The 10269-nt window shown below is 53.7% G+C and overlaps 1 long non-coding RNA gene across 2 annotated transcripts; it reads right to left on the bottom strand.

Annotated features, from left to right (window-relative positions):
* Window positions 1–5205: 5205 nt before the first annotated feature.
* LOC128110987 (uncharacterized) lies at window positions 5206–9813 on the bottom strand. Of its 2 annotated transcripts, none has more exons than XR_008218438.1 (3): window positions 7496–9813; window positions 5661–7183; window positions 5206–5287 (listed from the first exon to the last, which is right to left on the bottom strand). It is a non-coding gene; the product is annotated as an uncharacterized LOC128110987 (long non-coding RNA). The 2 variants fall into 2 exon arrangements; XR_008218437.1 differs by having other exon boundaries at window positions 5661–6899; window positions 6977–9813.
* Between the last annotated feature and the right edge of the window lie 456 nt (window positions 9814–10269).

Below are 10269 nucleotides of genomic sequence, written 5' to 3' on the forward strand. Positions count from 1 at the left end.
TGTGCTGTGGAGCACAGAAGTGACATCTTGTTCCAATCCTGCCTGAAGAGCGATTGGAGGCTGAGCCTCTCATGTGCTGGGATGGAGTGTCGTTCCCCCCGCCCCCCCCCCCCCCCCACTTCAGCAGTAGCAGCCACCAGAGCAGAGAGAAAGAGCCTTTGGTAAATTCCCAGGGCTGCTGGGATTCTCTAGCCTCAGACTGTGCGCACCTGCCCATCCACCCACCCGTCCGCCTCCACCCGTGACACAGTCTGCGGCCCAGACTCTGCCTTGGGTACTCAAGGTCTGCAGCAAATGACCACTACTGAGGAAGTGACCACCACTGGGCATCTGCCGTGTCTTGGTGCTGTTCTCACCTCCACATGGGAGTAGCCATGATGACTCACTCTCTGGCGGATAGCTGAGGTTATCAAGGCTCTGGCAAACTGGCTAGCCAAGGGCTGAGTGGATGGGATCCAGAGGAGAGAAGACTTTGTCTGAGATGCGCTGGCAGGATCAGCCAGTTCAGGTACCTTGTGAGGGTGGAAACTGAGGCTCCACAGAGCAAAAGGCTTGGCCAGGGCGTGCAGCAAGTCCCCAAGTCCAGCAATCACCCTGTCCAGGCTTCCTCTGGTCTGGGCACAGGCTGGAGCTCCAGGATGACCCCTTTTTCTCAGACAATGGTGTCCACTCTGAAACAAGCCCAGACCAATGCTTCCACAGACCATGATTTAAGGCAAGTCCGGATCAATCTTGGGAGGCTGTGTTCCACCCTGCACCGTGCTTTGATTTACAATGTGAAGGAAATGGTCACAGGGTCGACGCCTGGTTCCGGTTTGGGATTCTGCACTATTCTCTGTGTACTTCAGCCCAGCATTTATTTACACCACTGGAGTGTGAATTCTATGAATAAATTTTATTATCTCGGGGCTTCGTGATGACAAAAACATGAAAGCCGTTTGAATGGTGAGATGCCCGTGCCTCCTCATTATGCCCAGCAGGGCCGGGGGAGGGGCCTCCTGGGAGCTTCATTTAGATTTTAATTAAACTGACTTTCCCCAAACAATTTGCAATAAATTAGTGCCAACCAGGGCTTGCAACATCTAGGCATAAGGCACAGGCTTTCACGTGGGGTCACAGCATGAGCTCCGCCTTGCTTGGTCCTAGGTTTGAAGAACTGTGAATTCCCAGTGTCCTCATCTGCCTGGCCCCCCACTGCCTGATGCAATCCACTGGCTGGGGAGTTAAGAGAAGGCTGCTATGGACCCTGTGTTTCATACTTGGCCCAATCCCAGCTCAGCTTGGTCATCTACACCAAGATGGCCAGAGAAGAGTGGACCCCATGCTCTATGCCATTCAAGTCAATTCTCCCGAGGAGCAGAAGGAGAGCTCCAGAGAGCCTAGGATAACCCCAGAGAGCCTGGGATAGCCCCAGAGAGCCTGGGGTAGCCCCGGATAACCTTATTTAGGCTCTAGTTTAACATGTTCAGTCCCCCATGTGGGTCCAAGAATGGGGCTGGGACCACCCTACAGTGGGTTCTGAAGAGGGACAGAGCACATGGCCTTGTCCAGGTGGCTCTCGGAGCCTCTGGCTCTCACCTCTCAGCTGCTCTAGGGAGGAGGGGAGGCACTGCAGTTCCAGAAGAGCATCTGTCCATTAATTGCCCATGGCAGCCTGGCAAGCCTGATGCCCTTGTCAGCCCTACTGTGCAGAAGGACACCGAGGCTCTTGTGATGGACCTAATCTGGTCCATCTTCTCAGATCTGGGCCCTAGGCCTTTCGTAGTTTTCCCAGGGCTGAGTTGACTGAACTGGTCCCCAGACAGCCTCTGTGCAGCCCAGGCAAGGTGACAGAGTGGATGCTTCAGCCCATTCTTCCCTGAGCCAACCCTTCAGCTCTCTGCCCCTGCTGTGACTGAGGTTCAGGCTGCGGGCAGTGGCTGACCTGTCTCACAGGCATGCCATGTACTCAAGAGGACAGGGTTCTGAACCTAGTTATACAGGCCACTATGATCTGTAGGGACATCAGAAGCATCTCTTAGAAGGCTAAGGAGAGCTGGTCTACAGCCCAGGGGCCAGACTCTTACTGGGACACATGCATGTCCAGGCTGAGCCTGGGAGGCCTGGTCCATGAGATGGGTGACAGGAAGGCCTTGTCACATGACCTATGGCATGGAGTGGTGTCCTTCCTGCTATGCTGATGGAGTCATGCAGAGCCTCAGCAGACAGGGCCAGAGTCCTTATCCATGTTTCTGGCATTCTCAGAACAATTCTGAGGGTATCAGTTATGAGATGCCAATTTGGGGTTCTGCATATCCGGATTGAAAAGCTGAGGATCCAGCATGTGAGCTCGTAGCTCCCACATGGAAACACAGCTTCCTCATCTGTGTGGGTCAGGGAATGTGGTCTGGGAGGACCCACCTGAGGGTCCCAGGCAGCTTCTGGAGTCTTCTCCAGCTCCTAGCATCACTGGTGGGGTTCAGGAAGAGGCTGGGAATGTTAGCAGCACGTGACTTGAAAACAACAAACTGAAGGAAACTGAAGGGGATGGGGAGCAGCCATGGCACCCAGTGTCTACCCAGCGGGGGTTGTCCCTGTCCCGGCTGGCTGGAGCATCTGCTCCTACAGCTGGCTGCCTGCCACCCAGTGCCATCCGGTGCCGCTGCCATCCGGTGCCGCTGCATTGCAAGACAATAACATTTCATGGCATTTTGCTTGTGTTCAGTCATAGCCCATTGGCTTTATGGAAACACTCTCAGAGAGTACTTCCTGAGCAAGGAGCAGAACTGTTTCCCAGCCCCTTGGAGGAGCACCTTGATGGTCTGAGTGTGAAGTGGAGAGGTCTGCCCCTTAGCAAGCACCGCTCTGGTTTCCAGTTGCTGTCACAGGAGGTAGGAAGAACAGGGTCCTCTTGCTTCCTGCGGCACTAATGGGATCCACGAAACCCTCTTACCCGGAACGATTGTTGGTGTGGGGTAAGGTTGCCGTTTGCTGGGTAGAGCATCTTCCTGGAGTGACTGACCTTGATGACCTCAGAGTAGTCAAAGATGGCATCCCCCAGCAATGTGAAAGGAGCCTTGGACTATGCCCAGGAGACCTGAGCCGTGTCCAGCTCTTCTCCTACCTGCTCCCTCACACTCGTCCCGCCTGGACCAGAACTAGTGTCAGCTTGGGTGGGGAGGGTGGAGTGGACTGAGGTAGGAGCAGAGCTTTGTGAGTCAAATGAGGTTCATTCACTCCCGGTACATCCCCCCTCCCTGTAGCTGGTCTGGAAACCTGCGACAGCCACACAGCTGGCTGTGCTGTGCTGCCCAGCCCAGCCGAGAGCGAGAGCCGCAGACTCAATTGTGTCTGGGCTTGCGACAGCGTTAATAGAGTCCACACCCTACCTGTCTCCAGGCGCGGCAGCGGGACCTTGGTGCCAGCACTTGGCTTCCAGTACGATCCTTCTCGTCACTGCCAGCTTCACACGCAGTGGCTCCCAGGCCCGCAAGGTACGGCTGGGCCCTGGGCCATCTCTGCCAGGCCTTGTTCCATCTGTGGGAAAACCCCAGCTCCTGGGTGCCTGTGCCACGCCCTCTGCATTTCCCTGTTCTTGTCCCAACCTTGGAATCAGGCTTGTAGGAATCTACAACCTGGCCGACCACCTCTGCCTGGCCTCCGTGTCCAGCATAGTCAGTCAGGGAGCCAAGTGAAGCTGGAGCCTGTAGGCTGAAGTACAGTCAGAGTCAAGAAGGCCCTTCTATGTGGGGAAACTGAGGCACAGAGGAAAACAGAAGACTGCTGAGAGCAGCCCAACAAGAAAGGTAGGGCTGAGTTGGGTTCCCTGGTGGAACATGCTCTTGGGGCCTCAAGCTGTGGCCATGGTCCCAAGGTGCCTTCTTAACCAATTGGGCATAGTCTGAAGCATGCTGGACACAGCTCCTGGCGATGTGCCACCAGTGGTAGTTACTTTGAGAATGATTTTAATGCTCCCAGGAACCTTGAGGGGTGGATGCTTCCATGGTACAGACAAGTGAGAGAGCAGACGAAGAGCATGGGCTTCCAGGGAGCCACTGACTGCTGAGCCCGTGGCGTATCTAGGACCACGCCTCCTACAAGATCTCCTGGCCCATCTTCCCTGTGTGCGCATGTATGTGTGCCTAGATTTGTGTTACACGTGCGTGTGTGTGCACAGGTATAGGCACTTCAGAAGCAGAGACAGGAACACAAGCCTCACTCTGCAGACCCCCAGCCTCAGAGTGCTGCCCCTGTGGTCACCTCCAGACCTCCCGACAGTCCCACTGGTGACTCTTCGTTGGCTGGGCTTCTCCCCTTCCCTGCCATGCACCTGACAGCCCTCGATGCCCGCCCTTTAGGCTGACATTCCTGGCCTTCAGGCTCCATGCCAGTCTGCCAGACCCCAGGGGAAGATGGCAGCTCTGCTCAGCTGTTTGACAGCAGAGAAGTTGGTGTCAGTCGGTGTGGGTGGGGCAGATCATCTTCCTGGTGGCTCAGCCATCCAGAAAGAGCCAACCTTATCTGGTCCCAGCTAGGCAGGTGGGCGAGAGTCACGGGTCGCTTCCTACCCAAGGATGCTGTCCACAGCTCCACAGCCACAAAGGGCCGATCTGAGGCTGCTCCTGTGACCTTGCCTTGTTCGGCCCTGCTGTGCCCAGAACTAGCACTGGCTGAGCAGATATCGCTAAAGGATCCTGGAAACCTAGCATCAGAAGTTTTGGAATCTTCTGGCAAGTTCTGCATCCTGACTGGTGTCAGGAAAAGGCTCCAAGGCTAAAGTGATGAGTGAAATTCCCCGCCCCACACAAGACAAAGCTAATTTAATGGTTCGTGTTGTCGAGTGGAAAAAATGGGGCTAGTGTCTACATTCAACAAGAAGCTGGAAACAGCCTGCCAGGTAACATTTGGGGAGAAGTGGTCCAGAAATTATGTTAGGAAACTGCAATCTGAGATCGTCAAGCAAGAAGCCTTTGGACCGGGGCTGGAGGGTATGAGGGGGAAAAGTTGCATGAATGGCCACCTCAGAGGTTTCAAGTGCAAAGCCTGCTGTGGTAAACAGCTGGGGTGCCAGGGGCAGCTCCACAGGAGCCTTTGAGACAGGAAAAAGTAAGTGCAGAGAACAGGGAGGGGGAGGAGCACCCTCAGATACTTTGGGTTGGAGGTGCTGCACAACTTAGATTTTATTTTTAATCAGAGTCAGGGGAAACGGGGCGGGCTGTGTCTTACCTGCTTGTAAGGGTCACTCTGGCTGCTGGGTGGAAAGCACATCTGGAGACTACTGCCTAACTCCAGAAGGCATCGGTCAAGCCTGGAGACACATTAAAGGGAAGTTCGTAGGGTGTGGGGAGGGAGAACACAGGGCAGACGTGGTCCTGATGCGGACAACAGTGCTACCTTGCAGTTAGGCAGCTGTGGGCATCTCAGGTGTGGGATGGACAGTGTACACAGACGCTTTGTGGCCTGGTGAGGCGCCAGCATAGAGGTCAAAGCAAGAAACAAATGGAAAAGCAAAGTAAATGGCCACACCTGACTCTGGCAGACAGACAGACATCTCCCAAGACTTGGAGCAGGAGAAGGGTTAGACTTGAGAAACGGGGGGGGGGGGGGGGGCAGTGGGGGGGGCAGGAATCAAACAGAGAAAAGATAAAAAAGCAAAACAAAGACCGTGATGCAATGCTCACCCAGTCAGCAGCCTCCCAGAGGAAGACAGGGAATAAAAGGAAGACTCAGACAGAGCTGATGTGAAGCTAAAAAGCGGGAAGAGGGCTGGAGAGATGGCTCCGCGGAGGAGCACTGGGTGCTCTTCCAAGGACGCCATTTGGTGGCTCATAACCATCTCCAACTCCAGTTCCAGGGGGTCTGACTTCTGGTTCTGGCCTGCGTGGACACCAGGCATCTGTGGGGTGCATCGACATACATACAGGAAAAATGACCACGTGCAAAATTAATTTTCAAAAATCAGGGACAGTGGTCTAACAGCAGAGCCTGGGGACAGACCCAGGGTCTGCTGGGAAACGACACATGGTCTTGGACCAGGTGCAGTCCTAGTCATCAGCAGGGGATGTCCACATTCTAGACTCTTCACCCAAAAGCCAAGTGCAAAGAGTGGATTACCATACCTCAGGGAAAGAACAGACTAGCCAGAGTTCTCCACCAGGGCACTCAGAATAGAATAGAACTGTTACTCCAGTTCAGCCACAGAAAGCAGCTTCCAAAACACTCAGGACACCAGGGACTGCTGTCAACCCCGAGCAACACAGAATGAGTCTCAGCCAGCACCTGGGTGAATGAGGAAATCAGGGGCACAGGCTGCTCAGGGCCAAGTCCAGAGTGAGTGACAGAGGCCAGAGCTGCAGTGTGATGCCACCACTGTGGAGTGAGCTTGTTCCCCAGTGAGCCTTCCTGCCGGTGGCACCCACCAGTGTGGTCTGTTCCTTCTCCCAGGTAGTTGCTCCCTTCCCTGGGTGCCTCTGGCTTCTTTAGGACAGCAGGAGGGATCTGTGAGTTCCATTGTGGGTCTCAGGGAGCCATGTCCATTCTTGGTCTCTTGTAGGTAGACCCTGAAGTAAAGTGTCCCACCTGAGGTTCCCATAAAGCCAGACTGAGGTAGGGACTGTCCCTCCTCCCACTGCCCCCTCCCCAGGAGAGTATTCTCGTGAAATTGCTGGCATCACGTTCTTGGCTAAACATCTGCCTTGAAGAACCAGGCCTCACATCAAAGACTCAATGTCTCTCTTAAGTGCATCCACATGCAGGGTCAACATGGACAGCTGGGTCCCAGCACTCTTGAAGCCCGGCAGAGGCAGCTTCCATCAAAGGCCTACAGAGTACCGTGGTGGTGAGAAATGCTTGCTGCAGCAGGTCAGTGGAGCCCCCAGCACAGCAGGGCTGGTGGGATGGGGTGATGCTGGTCACAGTGCCTGTAAATGACACAGGACAAAGATCCAGGGCCTGCATGACCTCCACCCTCCAACCCTCCTGCCTGTCACTAACGTACAGTGTAGCCAAGGTCTTTGCTTGCTCTTGTCCCCATTCTGCTGTGGATATCTCTGTGCATCTCCCAAGCCGAGAGGAGCAGGTTGAGGCCTCACCTCACGGGCCGTGGTATGGTCAGTCACATGCCAGCCTCTGCCTTCCGACCTCAGCAGTCACAAAGCCGCCTGTTATCCAAGAACTTGGACCGGAGGTGATTAACTCTGATGACCTGGAAGTCAGTGCAGGTGGCTGCAAGTGTTTCCTCGGGAGAAGTTGCCGCCCACAAATGTCACCGTGGGATAAATGTCACTCATAGGCACAGACACAAAGCAAGTCACCGAAGATCTACAGCAGGAAATCTCCACTTGGCAGTTTTTGAGGGCATTCAGATTTACTATAGAGTGAGGTAGAGCTTGGAGGCTAAAAATAGTCTACTCAGCTGGCTGGATGAGTGCCTGACATCTCACAACCCATCAATGTGCTCCCAACATCCCAGGGATCCACAGCGCCACCCTTTGCGGGGCTCTGCCCAGGTACTCACAGTGACTCCATGCAGAGGAAGCAAGTTGGCACCATACTTCAGAGGAAAGAGAAGAAGGGGAGCAGAATCGCCCGCCTGTGGTCTGGACGAATGTGAGCCCCAGTTAGAGCCGGGCACTCACTACACAGACAGCTAAGGTCAGAGGCCTATCCTGAGTCTAACTGGGACCTTGGGGCACAGAGCTGAGGGTGGTAAGTGGAATGGGGAAGGCTGTGGCTCGCCATGGCCATGGGATAAGGACAGAGATGAGGACTGATTACCAGCAGCGGGTCATGTAAGCGGCCTAGGGACAACAGGCAGGTGAGGATGCCAGAGCAATGCCCAGCGTCAAAGAGTTCAGGGGGTGGATGGTAGAGTTCTGAGTTCCCGAGAAGAAAGGGAGGGACAAGATCTAGGCACAGCCTGGGTCACACACACCAGAAACGTGTGTTGTCGGGAAGGGATTTGGTTTTGTTTTTCTATAGGTACAAAAAAGACTTGAATGCATTTCTGACTAACTTGAGATTAAAAGGCAGAAGAGAAAGGCGGGAATCAAAGATGCAGCAGCCACGGGGTACGGAGCAGAGCCTGGCTCTGCTCAGTCGTACCGGGAGGGCAGAATGAGGTCACATTTGGAATCAGAGTCCGGATCATGTGCTGTCTACAGAGACATTTCATAAACTCTGATTCGTGGCTGAAGAACAAAGGATGGATACAAACACAGACGAGATGACCAGAGGAATGACGAAGATAACCTCAGTCAAAATGACTCACGGTGCAAAACCACGTGTGTCAATAGAGGTATCAGACCCAGCACAGCTGTGACAAGCTTGAACCTGCATGTGCTCAGCCTCTGACACAAATGCACACAGAAAAACTGTTAGATGCATCAGGACCTACCGGACCTAGTCATGACAGAAATTCACAAAGCATTGTTAGCATGAAGGGAGGAAGTGTGTAAAAGTAAGAAGGGTGTCGAGGTGCAGTCCCTACTATTCAGAACAGAGAGCCCATAGGCGCTTTACAGGTCACATTTTATCTCTAATCTTGAAATGCTGCCTGTTTCCCCATAAATCCACGGAACAAATAAAAAGTCACTTGATGTCACTCATCAGGGACACGCAATCTTTAAAGAAACGAGCCCTTGTCCCACTGCCAGACTAGCAACAGGAAGTGTCCTAACTGACAGACATGGTGACGGGCCAGGTCCAGACACTGGCACTCTGTAGGACCCAGTGTCTCGTCCTGCACAGTGACCACTGAGCTTCGGTGACTGGGCCATCTCCTTGTAGAGGACCCAGTCCATGTCCACCGGGTTCTCCTTTCTCTGTTCCTGTGACCATCAGTGGTCCAGAAAGAGGGCTGAATCCTCAGGGTCCTGGAAAGACATAACAGCCTGCCACAGTGACATGGAGTAGGCTAACGAGTGTCCTCCTGTCATGACTTGGAGTTCAGGGACCACAGCACACCCAGCCCTCTGTGACCTGTACAGAGGACACTTTAGTAGTCCCTATACGGCTTTCAGTGGCTAACGTGCGAGCCTGCAAACCTCCTCTGAGCCTCTGGCTTCCTTTGAGCAGCTAGCTGCTCCCGTGACAGCAGAGAGAAGAGACGGCCAGGGACCCGAGGCCAGCCAGGGGAGACCTACGAGGTGTGAGTGTGCTCTGTGGGCATCTCTTCATGGGCCTGCCTAGAGCTCTAGACTCAGGCTGCGATCTGAGGACCAGAGCAGACAGGAGAGAGCTCTCACTGTGGTTCAGCCTGTGCCAGATCAGCAGTGACGTAAGTGGGCAGCAGGTTCCTGGGGCTCTTAGCTGCACAGTGGGAAAGACATTCAAAGCCCCAGACCTCTGAAGAGCAGACTAAGGTCCTGAATCCTGTCCTTGCTGAGAAGACCAAGATGCCAGAGCAGACCCTGGAAGCCACTGGGGCTACGTCTGAGCTTCTACGGAGCCACTCTGCACAACCCTTCTTGGGCCTGGGGTCACCCTGTTCTTGAACTATCAGAGGTGGGGACACATTTCCTGGCAGAGATAAAACTGCATCCAGCCGCCAATAATAACCATGCCAGAATGCCAAGAGACACACAGCCGGGGCCAGAAGGGACCAGCACGAGGACAGGTCAGTGGTGACGTCCATTCGGAACTCCTACAGAAGGATCCTAAAATAGCCGGAGAAGAGAGACAAAGGTGAGAAAATCCGTGGAGGGAAAACATTTACCAAAGAAATTGAATCTATAAAAAGAGCTAAATAGAAATTCCAAATTTCTAAAATAAGAGAACCAATGGTGTGGGCATGGCAGAGCATACCCCTGCAATCCCAGTGGGGGGGTAGCTGGAGTTCAAAGCCAGCTCGAGCTACACAGTGAGGCCTTGTCACAAAAGACAGGGAAGGGAAGAAGGAGGGGGAGGGGGAGGGAGGGGGAGGGAGGGAGAAGGAAACCAGTAGATAGATTTAGCAACATTATCTAAGTTTTAAATTTTTGACACACACAAACTGTACATATTTATAGACTATCACGTGGTGTTCTGACATATGTGTACATTGTGTGATGTTCAAATCTGCATACAAATTTTTATCTCCTCAAAAGTTCATTGCTTCTTCGTGGAAGAAACATTCAAGACCCTTTGCTACAGTGTTGGGGATACACATAGGACATTGCTGCCATGTGCTGTCTGTGCCACACAACCCCAGAACTTATTTTTTCTGTCTGACTGTGACTTAGTACCTACTGGTCAACCTCCACCCTCCCCATGCACCCCACCCCACTCTCCAGCCTCCGGGAACTCCTCAAT

The sequence above is a fragment of the Peromyscus californicus genome, unplaced genomic scaffold (assembly GCF_007827085.1).
Source record: "Peromyscus californicus insignis strain IS unplaced genomic scaffold, ASM782708v3 Scaffold_15__1_contigs__length_86483966, whole genome shotgun sequence".
Classification (NCBI taxonomy): Eukaryota; Metazoa; Chordata; class Mammalia; order Rodentia; family Cricetidae; genus Peromyscus; species Peromyscus californicus.